Here is a 13280-nt window from a genome sequence, read left to right as displayed (position 1 = left end):
GAGAACTATTTTGCCAATACTTGTTTAAATTTTTTTAAAAAATATTTTTGCATGAAGTTTTGAATCCGAACATTGAATTTGAATTTGAAAATCTGTGTAAGGACGGAGAGAGCGTGTATATTTGAGCGCGTTTGATGAAACGTACGTAACTTTAAGCGTGCTTAGGAATGGCGTTGTCAAATGTAGGTCCTGCGTTGACCTCTCTCACTGCGGTACCCCCCTCCCACCCTTCCCCTTTCCCGGTACACCCTTCCCTTCTCCACCCGGTACACCTCTCAAATCATTTTATTGTCACAGATGCGGTGTGCTGAGAGTACCCTCCACCCGCTAACCTACAACAACCCTCTCTCTCTCTCTCCTCTCTCTCTCTCTCTCTCTCTCTCACAGGTGTTCTCACCTGCCAAAGCCACGTCGTTGTCTCTTCGCGATTAGCGGTTTCTTAGTCGCAAAGGACCAACCACGGACCCCTTCAGTGTAACTTTTGAGTTCGGCGGAGATCGTTCTTGTAGGTCAGAGCGCGAAGCCCGCCTGATTTATTTTTTGAAAGGTAATTAAAGAAAGGTTAGGTTTAGTGAGTGAGGTTCGGTTAGGTTGCGTTCAGTTGGACGAAATGACTTAATATGAACACGCTCCTGCTGATTGCTGTTTGAAAAAGAATTCGTAGTTTTGTGTTTCTGTGTCAGGGTCAGTTGTGCTTTTGAGGTTTTGCCAGGTCTTGATTTTCGTGCTTGCGGGAAGCTTTAGTGAATTTTCTTCGTGAAGTTTGTTTATTGGATTATGCTGTAAGTTATTAGTTACATGCTGTGAAGTTATTGGATTATGCTGTGAAGTTATTGGATGATTATGCTGTGAAGTTATTGGTTGTTTAGGCTGTTTAGTTATTGGATGATTAGGCTGTGAAGTTACTGGATGATTAAGTTGTGAAGTTATTGGATGATCAAGCTGTAAGGTTATTGGATGATTGGACTGGGAAGTTATTTGATGATTAGGCTGTGAAGTTATTTGATGATTAGGCTGTGAAGTTATTTGATGATTAGGCTGTGAAGTTATTTGATGATTAGGCTGTGAAGTTATTTGATGTTTAGGCTGGGAAGTTATGGGATGATTAGGCTGTGAAGTTATTGGATGATTAGGCTTTGATGATTAGGCTGTGAAGTTGTTCTTGAGCTTCGGGGGCCAGGCCCCCCCTCACACTGACCCCTTTGTAAATATTTAGAACGATGGTGCCTTGGCCCGAACAGCGGTGCGGTGCGTAACGTCCAGAGGTTTGGTACTTTGTCTCAAATCTCGCCATGCTGTGGGCATTTCCAGCGGTCTTGTAATGCAATTATGAAACCGTCTACTTTCCTTAACTTTATAACCTTCGTTTCTGCAAGAGGCGAGCTCCCTCTGCGTGTTTAATACTTACCTTCACTTTTGTAATTAACTAAGGGTATTGGACTGTTTTGATCTTTGCTCTTTAATGTATCTCCGACGGATAATTTTTTCCTTAGATTTGTCGTAATTCAGGCAACCGCCTGTCATTATTTTTGAAAATAAGTATTATATATTTAGATTTATGTATTAATTAATGTACAGACCCACCTAAGAGAGCGCTAATTGTCAACACTTGTACATCGCCTTTTCAGTTAAGTACTAATTTTTAGATTTCACCTAACCAAAGAATGTTAATTTTCACTAATTTTTTCCCATATTTTACACATTTGCCCATGCCTGACTGTGCCTTGTTCCTAGACATTAATTACCCTAAGAATTGTTGGACTGTTTCAAGTCAGGGTATTTTATGTATATATATATATATATATATATATATATATATATATATTTTATATATATATTATATATATATATATATATATATATTTATATATATATTATATATATATATATATATATATATATATATATATATATATATATATATATATATATATATATATATATATATATATATATATATATATATATATATATATATATATATATATATATATATATATATATATATATATATATATAATTTATTTTACTTACGCCACGTGAAGGCTCGGTTTTATCCTGCATTCATATCCCTTCGTTCTAAATGCTTGTAATTGCGTTTTTGATGGGTGTCGAATGAACATGTTTCGGTAGTTGACTCGTGGTTACAATGATTAATTACGTTCGGTCACCACTGGCCTATTCCAATTTCATATTTCATATTTGCTTCCGGTCTGGGCCAGAAAATGATTTTTGCTTTTGAAAAAAAAGTTTCGTAACTTAACATTAAAACTAGACTGGTCGTCGACGCCAACTTTTGAAAACTTCTGAAGTCTTTGCAACTTAATTGTAATGGTGTGTGCATGATGGTATTGTAGGTCCTAATTCGAGTGGCGCGGCGGTGATATACCAGATTAATACAGCGCTGACCGATTTCATTTAGGAGAACGTTCCTTGAGGCTCCTGTAGGGCGATCATCATCTTTCTATCCAAGACCTACAGCAGGTCGGTGGCTTTCAGTCTTTTGAGTCTCAAGTTGTATAGCCTATTTATTAGCTTGGTTGTTCATTCTTCACACCTTTTATTGAGAAGTGACATCTCCATATACCCTTGTTGAAGACCTACAGGCCTAACAAAGAGTAAAGGTGGGGCCAGTTGGCATAGGGCAATAGTTTTCGTTGAAAATAAACCATTTTGATAAGTGGAAAAGCAAAGTATCGCCATTTTTTGTTTAATTGGAGCTGTAGCCAGATATAGACATTGCATTACCTTTATAATATTCTCTCTCTCTCTCTCTCTCTCTCTCTCTCTCTCTCTCTCTCTCTCTCTCTCTCTCTCTCTCTGAGTAGATGACTAATATCTGATAGCGCTCACAAATTATGGATGGTGGTAGAATTTTGTGTATGTGCACAGGTGTATCAAGGTAATCATAAAGTCTTTTTTTTTTTTTTTTTTTCCCTTGATCCAGTTACGGAGTTGGAGGAGGAGGAGGATGAGGAGAGCGACTGTTGGTAGTATGAAGCCTTTGAGAGTTGGTTTGTTATTTCGTGATTACTTAATTTTCGTGTATATGTTTTCTTTAGTATTTTTGTATATTTTTTGCCATCTCGGTTTGGGGACGTTCACGTAATTCTTATGATGGTTATTGTAATGGTTACAGTTGTCACTTGTGTTTTATAAAATTATTATTATTATTATTATTATTATTATTATTATTATTATTATTATTATTATTATTCAAGTTTACACAAAATTCAACCCGTGGCTTCTCGGTATTTATAACACGACGGTTTCACTGTAGTATTTAGTTCTCGAAACTATAGGAAATTTTCGTTCGGGGGACGTTGAGTAGCCTTTTCTTGAAACTGGGAATTCATTCTCTCTCTCTCTCTCTCTCTCTCTCTCTCTCTCTCTCTCTCTCTCTCTCTCTCTCTCGATCATTGATTCGACGACAGAATTTCCAAACACCATTATCTTCAGGACCTTTTCATTTCCTGTGGCTCATGAAAGGAGCTCTCTCTCTCTCTCTCTCTCTCTCTCTCTCTCTCTCTCTCTCTCTCTCTCTCTCTCTCTCTCTCTCGTTTTATTTTATCGAATTCGTCTCAATAGTCAGGTGTTTCGTGAATAAGGGGTAATTTTGGAAAATCGAGACGCGAGTATTACTTTAGGTAGTGAGCGCCAATATATATTCAAGATGTAGATGAAGTGCAAAGTATTTAAGGCTGGTTCAAAGTTACACTAATGACCTGTGTACAAGTATGAAGCATATTAATTCAGCAAGTGACGTAAAGCTAGTTTTCATGGTAGGTTCATGAATTTTGTACGATTTTTACAGGTGACTATTTGCATTTTATCGTAATAGTTGGAAAACTAGAAAAATGAAAGTTTTAAAAGAAATTTCTTTAGGGTAGTCGAAAACATTCCCATGTTTCGCTGATAAACGTATTTGCTGTAAGTAAACAGATACATGCTAAACTAGGACGAATTGCCGTAACAGTAATATACAGTACACTACTGACTATATAGAATATTGCACATTTAAGCATGTAGCTGTAATTTTTACGGTATTGGTGTACACGAGTTAATACGTAAATTATTATAGCTGTTTCCAGGAAGTGAAAAGAGGAGGAAATACCTTCTGCTAAACTTCAAACTGATAACGCTTCGTGGCATGTACGCTACAATCAGCTCAAGTCCGCCGAGTATGATAAGAAATAAAGTACAGCGCTGTTGTCATTGTGGTAACTCTCTCTCTCTCTCTCTCTCTCTCTCTCTCTCTCTCTCTCTCTGGCCTAAGCAGTGAATTATGTATCTGGTTGTGGATTGCAGTTGGGGCGTAACTTATGAATGGTTTCACCTAGTTCAGTATTACGTTGTTGATGCACTCCTGTTTAACGGGGGTATAACTTAAGAGGAGTTTCGCTTAGTTGAGGATTACCTCGTCGAAGGTCCTCCCGTTTTACGTAGTAATGAACTCTCTCTCTCTCTCTCTCTCTCTCTCTCTCTCTCTCTCTCTCTCTCTCTCTCTGCATCTCAGATTATGACAGAATGTAACTGATGTCCAACAAAACATAGGTTCTCGTAAAGTCTCTCTCTCTCTCTCTCTCTCTCTCTCTCTCTCTCTCTCTCTCTCTCTCTCATCTCTGCATCTCAGATTATTACAGAATGTAACTGACGTAAAACAAAACATAAGGTTCTCGTAAAGTCTCTCTCTCTCTCTCTCTCTCTCTCTCTCTCTCTCTCTCTCTCTCTCTCTCTCTCTCTCTCGTTGCGGCCCACGACAACTAGGTACGTAATTCACTACTTAGGTTAATTTTAGGCACGCTTGACTCTTGGAAAACACGCCCATGTGTCCATTCTTATTCAGTTTGAGATTCGAATAAGAGTCGTTCAGTTGAGAGAGAGAGAGAGAGAGAGAGAGAGAGAGAGAGAGAGAGAGAGGCTTGATTGTCGATACCATGTCAAAATATATATCATCTAACCTTTGGGGATAGTAGGGTTTCTGCAAGGCAATTCTCATCCCGCCTGAGTGAAACCGTTCATAAGATACTGATAAGGTAGCCTGCCTCTCTCTCTCTCTCTCTCTCTCTCTCTGTGTGTGAATGAATGCAGATGTTGAGCGGTGGGAATCAGTGATGTTCACACATGAAGATTTGACATTATGGTGAAAGGTTGCACTGATCGGATGATATAATAGTCCCCCCACCTCTCTCTCTCTCTCTCTCTCTCTCTCTCTATGTATATAGCCTATATACATATATATACATACTATATGTAAAATCATATACATATATACTAACTGTATATATACAGAGATATATATACTATATATACTCTGTGCAAAATTATATACAGTATATATATATATTTTATATATATATATATACAGTATATATGATGCAATGTATCAAGCAAGCATTGTAAACCTTGTGGTATTTTGCTGATTCACGTCATCATCTGCGTATGCTAAGTCAGTCGAATTTTCCGTCGTTACAGCAATCTAAAATTCTTCCAACCCGAACTTCTTTTTTTTTTATTATAAAATTCGTACGAAGAGCAAATATACACCCCACTATTTATTGATTGTTAGCTCCATCAAAATTAGTTTGCATCTGCTTTGCTCGTGGTTATCCCGGTTAACTATACAAGTTTAGCGGGACTGCTAGAGTGACTTAAGACCTTCCCACTTGACCATGGACCTGCCATACCATTTGTCTATGGACGCTGCCAAATGCCGTGACTTATTCAATTTAACCATCGTTAGGGAATATTTAAAATTCCGCACGCTGCTGTACAATGTCTCATCACAAGCGTTTGGTCTGTACTGCTCCTGCGTTTGCCGAAACCAGCTTGTTCATCTGTGTCTTATCAGTTTCATTTTCCAGCTTAATGAGAATCTGGATGCTGAATATTTTCGTCAAAGATGTGCTAAATGCAGTACCCCTATATTTATCACATATGGTCAGTCAATTTTCCATGGAGTGTTTGCTGTTGATTCCCAGTTCTCAATAATCAGGTTTTGTCTCAACATTCCGTGTGCTGCTAAACAGTCTAGTTAGTATAAGAAGTGTTGTCTCTTTTCTGTGCGTGTGTTTTCTCTCCCTCTTAATATTCGATATTCAGCGAAAGAAATATCTTTTAAAACATTCCCGGAGAAGTGAGAGTTTATATTTTTTTCATATTGACTTACATAAAAAATTTATTCGATTTTATGACTGATCGAAGATTTCTTTTGCAGATCAATATTCGCCCTTTTTAAGTCGATATCTTTTTTTTTCTTTTTGTATCGCCGCAATCCCAACGTCGCCATAAAACGCAATACATGTTCAGTGTAGCTTTTTGCCCTTTCGTGTGCGTATGTAGTGCGTATTTTTTTTGTTGAGGGGGGGTGATGTGGGGTTACGGGAGGAAGACCAGTACTATCCCTTTAAAATGCTTAGGGGAAGCAAGACCACTTTTTTGGCAGATATCAGCAATGATGATAAAAAAAGGAATTTTAATGCGAAGTGCTTGTTGCACCTATTAATATATATATATATATATATATATATATATATATATATATATATATATATATATATAATATATATATGTATATGTATATGTATATGTATATGTATATAATATATGTATGTATATGTATATGTATATGTATATAATATATGTATGTATATGTATATGTATAGATCGTATATGTATATGTATATATATATATATATATATATATATATATATATATATATATATATATATATATATATATATATATATATATATATATATATATACACACACACACACACACATTCAGGTTGCACATGAGGGCTTTTGATAACATATATATTTACACTTACATCAGTGTGGGTTTTTTCACCAATTCAGTCACTCATGTTATTATGACATTTTTATACACACACACCGTACACACACGTATGCACATGACGAGGGCTTTTGATAACATATATATACACTTACAGCAGTGTGGGTTTTTTTCACCAATTCAGTCACTCATGTTATTATGACATTTTTATAAGTAGTAATGATGATGATGATGATAATGCTAACATGAAAAATGAGGTTCTCGTCGTTTCCGACTAGAACCGCCTGCTGTTGCCTAACGCGTGTAGGGTGATCTGCTTCAGCCAGTGATCTTGTAATCGGTTTCCTCAATTCTCTCGTTACTTCCTTATTTGACCACCGTTCCTTTGGGCGTCGGTGACCTTCGGTGTTGTAACGCCAGATATATAATTCTCATGACGTTGGTCAGTCTTCTTATTTGTTAGGAATTTGAAGGTTTGTGACGCTGTTCTTCTGTCTTGGAATTTCTGCTGTTCTCCTGTCTTGGAATTTCTGCTCTAATGTCTTGGAATTCCTGTTGTTCTTCTGTCTTGGAATTTCTGCTGTTCTCCTGTCTTGGAATTTCTGCTCGAATGTCTTGGAATTTCTGCTCGAATGTCTTGGAATTCCTGTTGTTCTTCTGTCTTGGAATTTCTGCTGTTCTCCTGTCTTGGAATTTCTGCTCGAATGTCTTGGAATTCCTGTTGTTCTTCTGTCTTGGAATTTCTGCTGTTTTTCTGGTGCCTCACTGGTTGGTTTATTTTCTTCGTACAATTTTCTGTTTTATCTTTATCGTTTTTTTTTTTGTTACAGTTTTTATTTTCATCTTTATTATTTTTTCTCAGTTTTCTATTTTTACATTTGATCGTTCTATTCTGTTGAGTTTTTTACCGGATCTTACCTATTGCTTTTATTTTATGAAAGACTATATATTTAAAATTTTTATCTACAATATATATATATATATATATATATATATATATATATATTATATATTTATATATATATATATATATGCTCAACAAATTTCAGTGTGTGTGTGTGTGTGTGTGCGCGCGTGCATGCATAAATATCATGTATTTACAGGTTGGTGGACTTTTAAGATTTCTTTTGTTGTAAGACTCCGTTCACAGTGGGAATATTAAGACTAAATTTTGAAGTTTTCACAAAGCGTTGTCACGTAGGCATGTATATAGATTCCGTCACGGTGTCTGCTCCTGGAATGCTGGAAGGCGTGGCTTGAGAGAGAGAGAGAGAGAGATTAAAAAGCTAAAGTATAATTGAAAGGAGGAAGAGGTGCAAAATTGTAAATATAATTTGAGAGAGAGAGAGAGAGAGAGATGTATAAAATCTAAATTATAATTGGGGAGAGAGAGAGAGAGAGAGAGAGAGAGAGAGAGAGAGAGAGAGAGAGAGAGAGAGAGATTCAAAATCTAAAGTATAGTTGAAAAGAGAGAGGTGCAAAATTGGTAATATAGCCTAATTGGAGAGAGAGAGAGAGAGAGAGAGAGAGAGAGAGAGAGAGAGAGAGAGAGAGAGAGAGAGAGAGAGAGAGAGTTTCTGTCTCAGTCTCAAGTCTCCTCTCCATAGCCTCGGGGAAGCCTTGGTCCTTCGTCAGAGCCTTTAATCCGAAGGACGCCTCAGATGACGAATCAGCGTTATTGTTTGTAATTTCATAACACGTCAGTGTTATGTTGTTTAGGAAGGTCGTGCAATATTGTGATGCTTAATGAATATTAAGAATAATATATTTAATTTAGGTAATAAATAGCTATATGAAAGATGTGGTCGTCATAGGTAGATCTTTAAGATTTGTGTAAAATTTTCTCTCTCTCTCTCTCTCTCTCTCTCTCTCTCTCTCTCTCTTCTGTTCTCTCTCTCTCTCTCTCTCTCTCTCTCTCTCTCTTTAAAATATGAACAAAGGCACATATCAGATAAAATAATTTTTTTCGAATTGGCCCTTTTTTTTATCGTTTTAAAACACTCTCTCTCTCTCTCTCTCTCTCTCTCTCTCTCTCTCTCTCTCTCTCTCTCTCTCCAATTATAATTTCGATTTTATACCTCTCTCTCTCTCTCTCTCTCTCTCTCTCTCTCTCTCTCTCTCTCTCTCTCTCTCTCTCAAATATGAACAAAGGCACATAATATCAGATAAAATAATTTTTGGAACTGGCTCTTTTTTTTTTAAAATCGTTTTAAAACTCTCTCTCTCTCTCTCTCTCTCTCTCTCTCTCTCTCTCTCTCTCTCTCTCTCTCTCTCTCTCTCTTTCTCTCTCAAATATGAACAAAGGCACATATCAGATAAAATAATTTTTTTTAGGTAATTGGCCCTTTTTTTATCGTTTTAAAACACACTCTCTCTCTCTCTCTCTCTCTCTCTCTCTCTCTCTCTCTCTCTCTCTCTCTCTCTCTCTCTCTCTCTCTCTCAAATATGAACAAAGGCACATAATATCAGATAAAATAATTTTTTGGAATTGGCTCTTTTTTTTTCTCGTTTTAAAACTCTCTCTCTCTCTCTCTCTCTCTCTCTCTCTCTCTCTCTCTCTCTCTCTCTCTCTCTCTCTCTCTCTCTGAAATATGAACAAAGAAGGCACATATCAGATATAATTTTTGAATTGGCCCTTTTTATCGTTATAAAACTAATATCAAACTCTCTCTCTCTCTCTCTCTCTCTCTCTCTCTCTCTCTCTCTCTCTCTCTCTCTCTCTCTCTCTCTCTCTCTCTCTCTCTCTGTGAAATATGAACAAAGAAGGTACATATCAGATAATGTAATTTTTTGGAATCGGCTCTTTTTTCTCGTTATAAAACCTCTCTCTCTCTCTCTCTCTCTCTCTCTCTCTCTCTCTCTCTCTCTCTCTCTCTCTCTCTCTGAAATATGAACAAAGAAGGCACATATCATCAGACAATATAATTTTTTGGAATTGGCCCTTTTTTTATCGTTATAAAACTCACTCTCTCTCTCTCTCTCTCTCTCTCTCTCTCTCTCTCTCTCTCTCTCTCTCTCTCTCTCTCTCTCTCTGTGCTGATACTTGAAATGGGCAAGGAATGCAGTGCCCCTGAAGATTGCGTGAAGTAGGCTTCTTGAAGGCTGTTGAACGACGCTTTAAGTATTTCAGTCGAGTTTGAAGGTTTCTGTAAACGCCTTAATCGTCAGGCGGAAGTAAACCTTGCATTTAAAGATACCGTTATTCCTTTTTTTTTCCCTAAATCGGTAGGCTTATCATTTTATAGTCTTTCAAGGTAGCTCAGTAGCATTTAACTTCCGTGCTTGCTTGGTCGAGTTTGGTTCCAATGGTTGGATGTTTTGGGAAAGCGTTATGTAATGGGTTTCTAAGTTGGGTCACTTCTAAGTCCATATTTATTTATGGGAGGTGTTTCCAATTGAACCCCCCCCTCCCCCACCCCTCTCCTCGCTTGATATGTTTGGGAATTTCCTTATATTTTCCTCTTTAAATATTAGCTTATACTTTTAGCGGTAGACCTTTTCTACCATTCAGTTTCTTGTTAATCCATTCCAGTTGACACCCCTACCCTTGGTATATCAGGCATGTGCCTTATATTAGTTATGTATTAGCTTAAACTTTTAGCGGAAGACCTTTTCTATTATGCAGGTGTCTTGTTAATTCATTCAGAAATCTTTTTCAGTAGCAGAAACCTAATTTAATGAATTTACCGAAATTTAGAAAAAATTTGTGATAGACTTACGACTTTGTTTTACTGGTCTGTGATAGAGTAGTGTACAGTATACCAGCTCAAAGTTCAAAATGAACGGTGCCTTTTCTTAAGTAGAATATGAACGATGCCATTTCCTGAGAAGATAAGGAACTTGGCCATTTCGTTGGGAGGTAATAGACAGTGCCTTATCACAAGGACATCTGAATATCGCCGGTCCTTGAGGAAAATTTTAAATGCAGTCACTCCATGAAGGGGAACAGCACACAGCGTCCCCTTGAAAGGAGACGTGAAGGTAGCCATTTCAATTGAAGATGGGAGAGAAGAGTCCGTCCTTAAGGGGATAGTGAGAACGCACCCAGTTCTAAAGGGGATAATCAGAACGCAGCCGGTCAGCAAGGAGGAAATGTGAACGGAGCCAGTTCGAATGGTGACAATATGAACGCAGCCAGTCCGTAAGGGGATAATGAGAACGCAACTCGAGTTCTCAAGATGATGATATGAACGCCGCCAGTCTGTAAGATGATAATGAGAACGCAACCAGTCCTCAAAATGATATGAACGTAGCCAGTCCGTAGAGAGATAATGAGAACGCAACCAGTCCTCAAGATGACAATAGAACGCAGCCAGTCCTTAAGGGGACAATGTGAACGCACCCAGTCAAAAAGGAGAAAAGTTAACACAACACAAGACGAACATTTGATGTGAGACTCGAACGCAGCCGGTCCATAGGGAGATAATGAGATGAACGAAACACGAGATGCCTTTGGAGTAGTGACATGCAAACCGACGAAAAGTTCCCGCCATTCGTAGCGGAAATCATCGGTACTGGAGCCGTGTCATTTATTCAGTCATAGCTGGAGACTTTGTTCCACTTTACTAATCACGTGAAGATCAGTAACAAGGTGTGAAAAGCTCCAGTCTTCAGCAAATGTTATTTGTTAAAGTGTTTACAGGATGCTTGGTCGTAATGTCCCCTTTCCGGTTGATAAAATATACTGTAGATGTTGATGTTTATTTTTGTTACATCGCAGCTTCCTCCAGCATCTTACCTGTGGCATCAGAATGGAGAATGTCTCGTGCGGAAAATTAACCTGTGTATGTCTCATAAGAATCATGGAATGGAATACAAAGATGATTATGCCAAAGGCGAAGCGCTGGGACCTATGAGGTCATTCAGCGTTGAAAGGGAAATGGAGATTGAAGGTGGTTTGAAAGGTGTAACAGGAGGAAAACCTCGCAGTTGCCCTAAGAATCAATTGTTAGGAGAGGATGGGAAGTAAGTTGGAAGAAAGAGAATATGAACTGAGGTACAGTAAAATGAATGAAAGGGGTTGCAGCTAGGGGCCGAAGGGACGCTGCAAAGAGCCTGAAGTAACCCCTACAGCGCATTGAATGAAGTGCAGTGATGGCGCTACCCCCCCTACCAGGCGCTCACAAGAATCATTTCTTGTATTTTCATCTCGTCGAAAGCAAATCACGTAGCCCTCTTAATACATGACTTCAAGTGGTTTGTTGGTCTTGCCGATCTGATGATGCTTTTATCAAGTAGTATTAACCCTTTGATTTGGGTTTGTCTTCACTTCTCCCCTTCAACAAAGCTCGCTCTGTATCAGTTTTAACTTTAAAACTTGTCACGCTTCATCAGATGGATTAAACGTCCTCTCCCTTTTAAGTGTTGAATTGTAAAGACGCCTCTGCCACAACATAGTTTCTCTGGACAGGCTGGAAATTGTAATTAGAGAGAGAGAGAGAGAGAGAGAGAGAGAGAGAGAGAGAGAGAGAGAGAGAGCGCGCAATCAAAGCGGTGCATTATCTCTGGGCAGGCTTCACATGTGCTCGGTTTTTCTTACCTGGCCTCTGCCCTATTGCCGTCAGTGCGCCTCATGCAGTGCACTGTTTAGGGTTCTTTGCAGCGTGTCTTCGACCCCTAGCTGCAACCCCTTTCATTCCTCCTACTGTACCTCCTTTCATATTTCTTTCTTCCATCTTACTTTCCACCCTCTCCTAACAATTGATATTCATAGTGCAACCGCGAGGTTTTCCGTTACGCCTTTCAAACCTTTTACTTTCCGTTTCAGGGCTGAATGACCTCATAGGTCCCAGTGCTGTGCCTTTGGTCTAAATTCTAAATTCAGTTCGATTACCTGGCCTCTGTTAGTGTGTGTGTGTGTCTGCGCGTGAGTGCGTGCATGCATGCGTATGCGTTCTATCGCAAGCGTTCCATGAAATTGAAGTCGTAAGCCGTAATAAAGTCTCATTCAGTCTTAAGTGTCATGTAATAAGTCTCGAATTCCAACCGGAAATGATCGGTACTGGCGCCATGTGATTTATTTGATCATATATTTCTTTGAATCAAAGATGCAGTCGAGGTGGGAAAATGGGAAAATCCTGATTTTTTTACGCATTTGTGTTTACCGAGTGTTTTCTGGCTTCATAGGTTAGGAAATTCCGTGTATTTACAAGATTCAGTTAATTTCCAAGATTTCTTTGTGGTTTTTATCCGGTTCCACCTTTAGATCCATGTACTGCTTCTCCTTGATTATCCAAACACTCTACATAACATATCTTTTCATTATCTTGAGCGCTGAGTGGCCGAAAGTGCCTCATTGCTTGGCTTGACACTCATTTCATGTTAAAAAATCTAAATATACCATGGAGGCCTTCGTTTGGTCAGTGTATATTTCTTAAACTTTCGTTTCTTGCTGTGAGTTTTATCATTTTTTTATAGACATATTAAGTTCCTAACTTTAAAATCCCCGTTTCCAGCTTTCGAGTTCCTGCTCCATTTTGTT

General features: G+C 38.2%; 1 protein-coding gene across 4 annotated transcripts in view; it reads left to right on the top strand.

Moving 5' to 3' along the window:
- LOC136826186 (phospholipid-transporting ATPase VD) overlaps nt 1-13280 on the top strand; it is a 173108-nt gene that overhangs the window by 51137 nt on the left and 108691 nt on the right. For 2 of the 4 annotated variants that reach the window (XR_010849581.1, XM_067083366.1), the window contains exon 1: nt 423-547. The exons of the other annotated variants lie outside the window; for them this stretch is intronic. The gene's annotated coding sequence lies outside the window, so the exon portion shown is untranslated. Of the gene's footprint in view, nt 1-422; nt 548-13280 lie in introns of those variants that run through there. 4 annotated transcript variants of the gene reach the window in all.

This window comes from Macrobrachium rosenbergii, chromosome 1 (genome assembly GCF_040412425.1).
Source record: "Macrobrachium rosenbergii isolate ZJJX-2024 chromosome 1, ASM4041242v1, whole genome shotgun sequence".
In the NCBI taxonomy this organism is placed as follows: domain Eukaryota; kingdom Metazoa; phylum Arthropoda; class Malacostraca; order Decapoda; family Palaemonidae; genus Macrobrachium; species Macrobrachium rosenbergii.
This window is presented reverse-complemented; position numbering and strand designations above follow the sequence as displayed.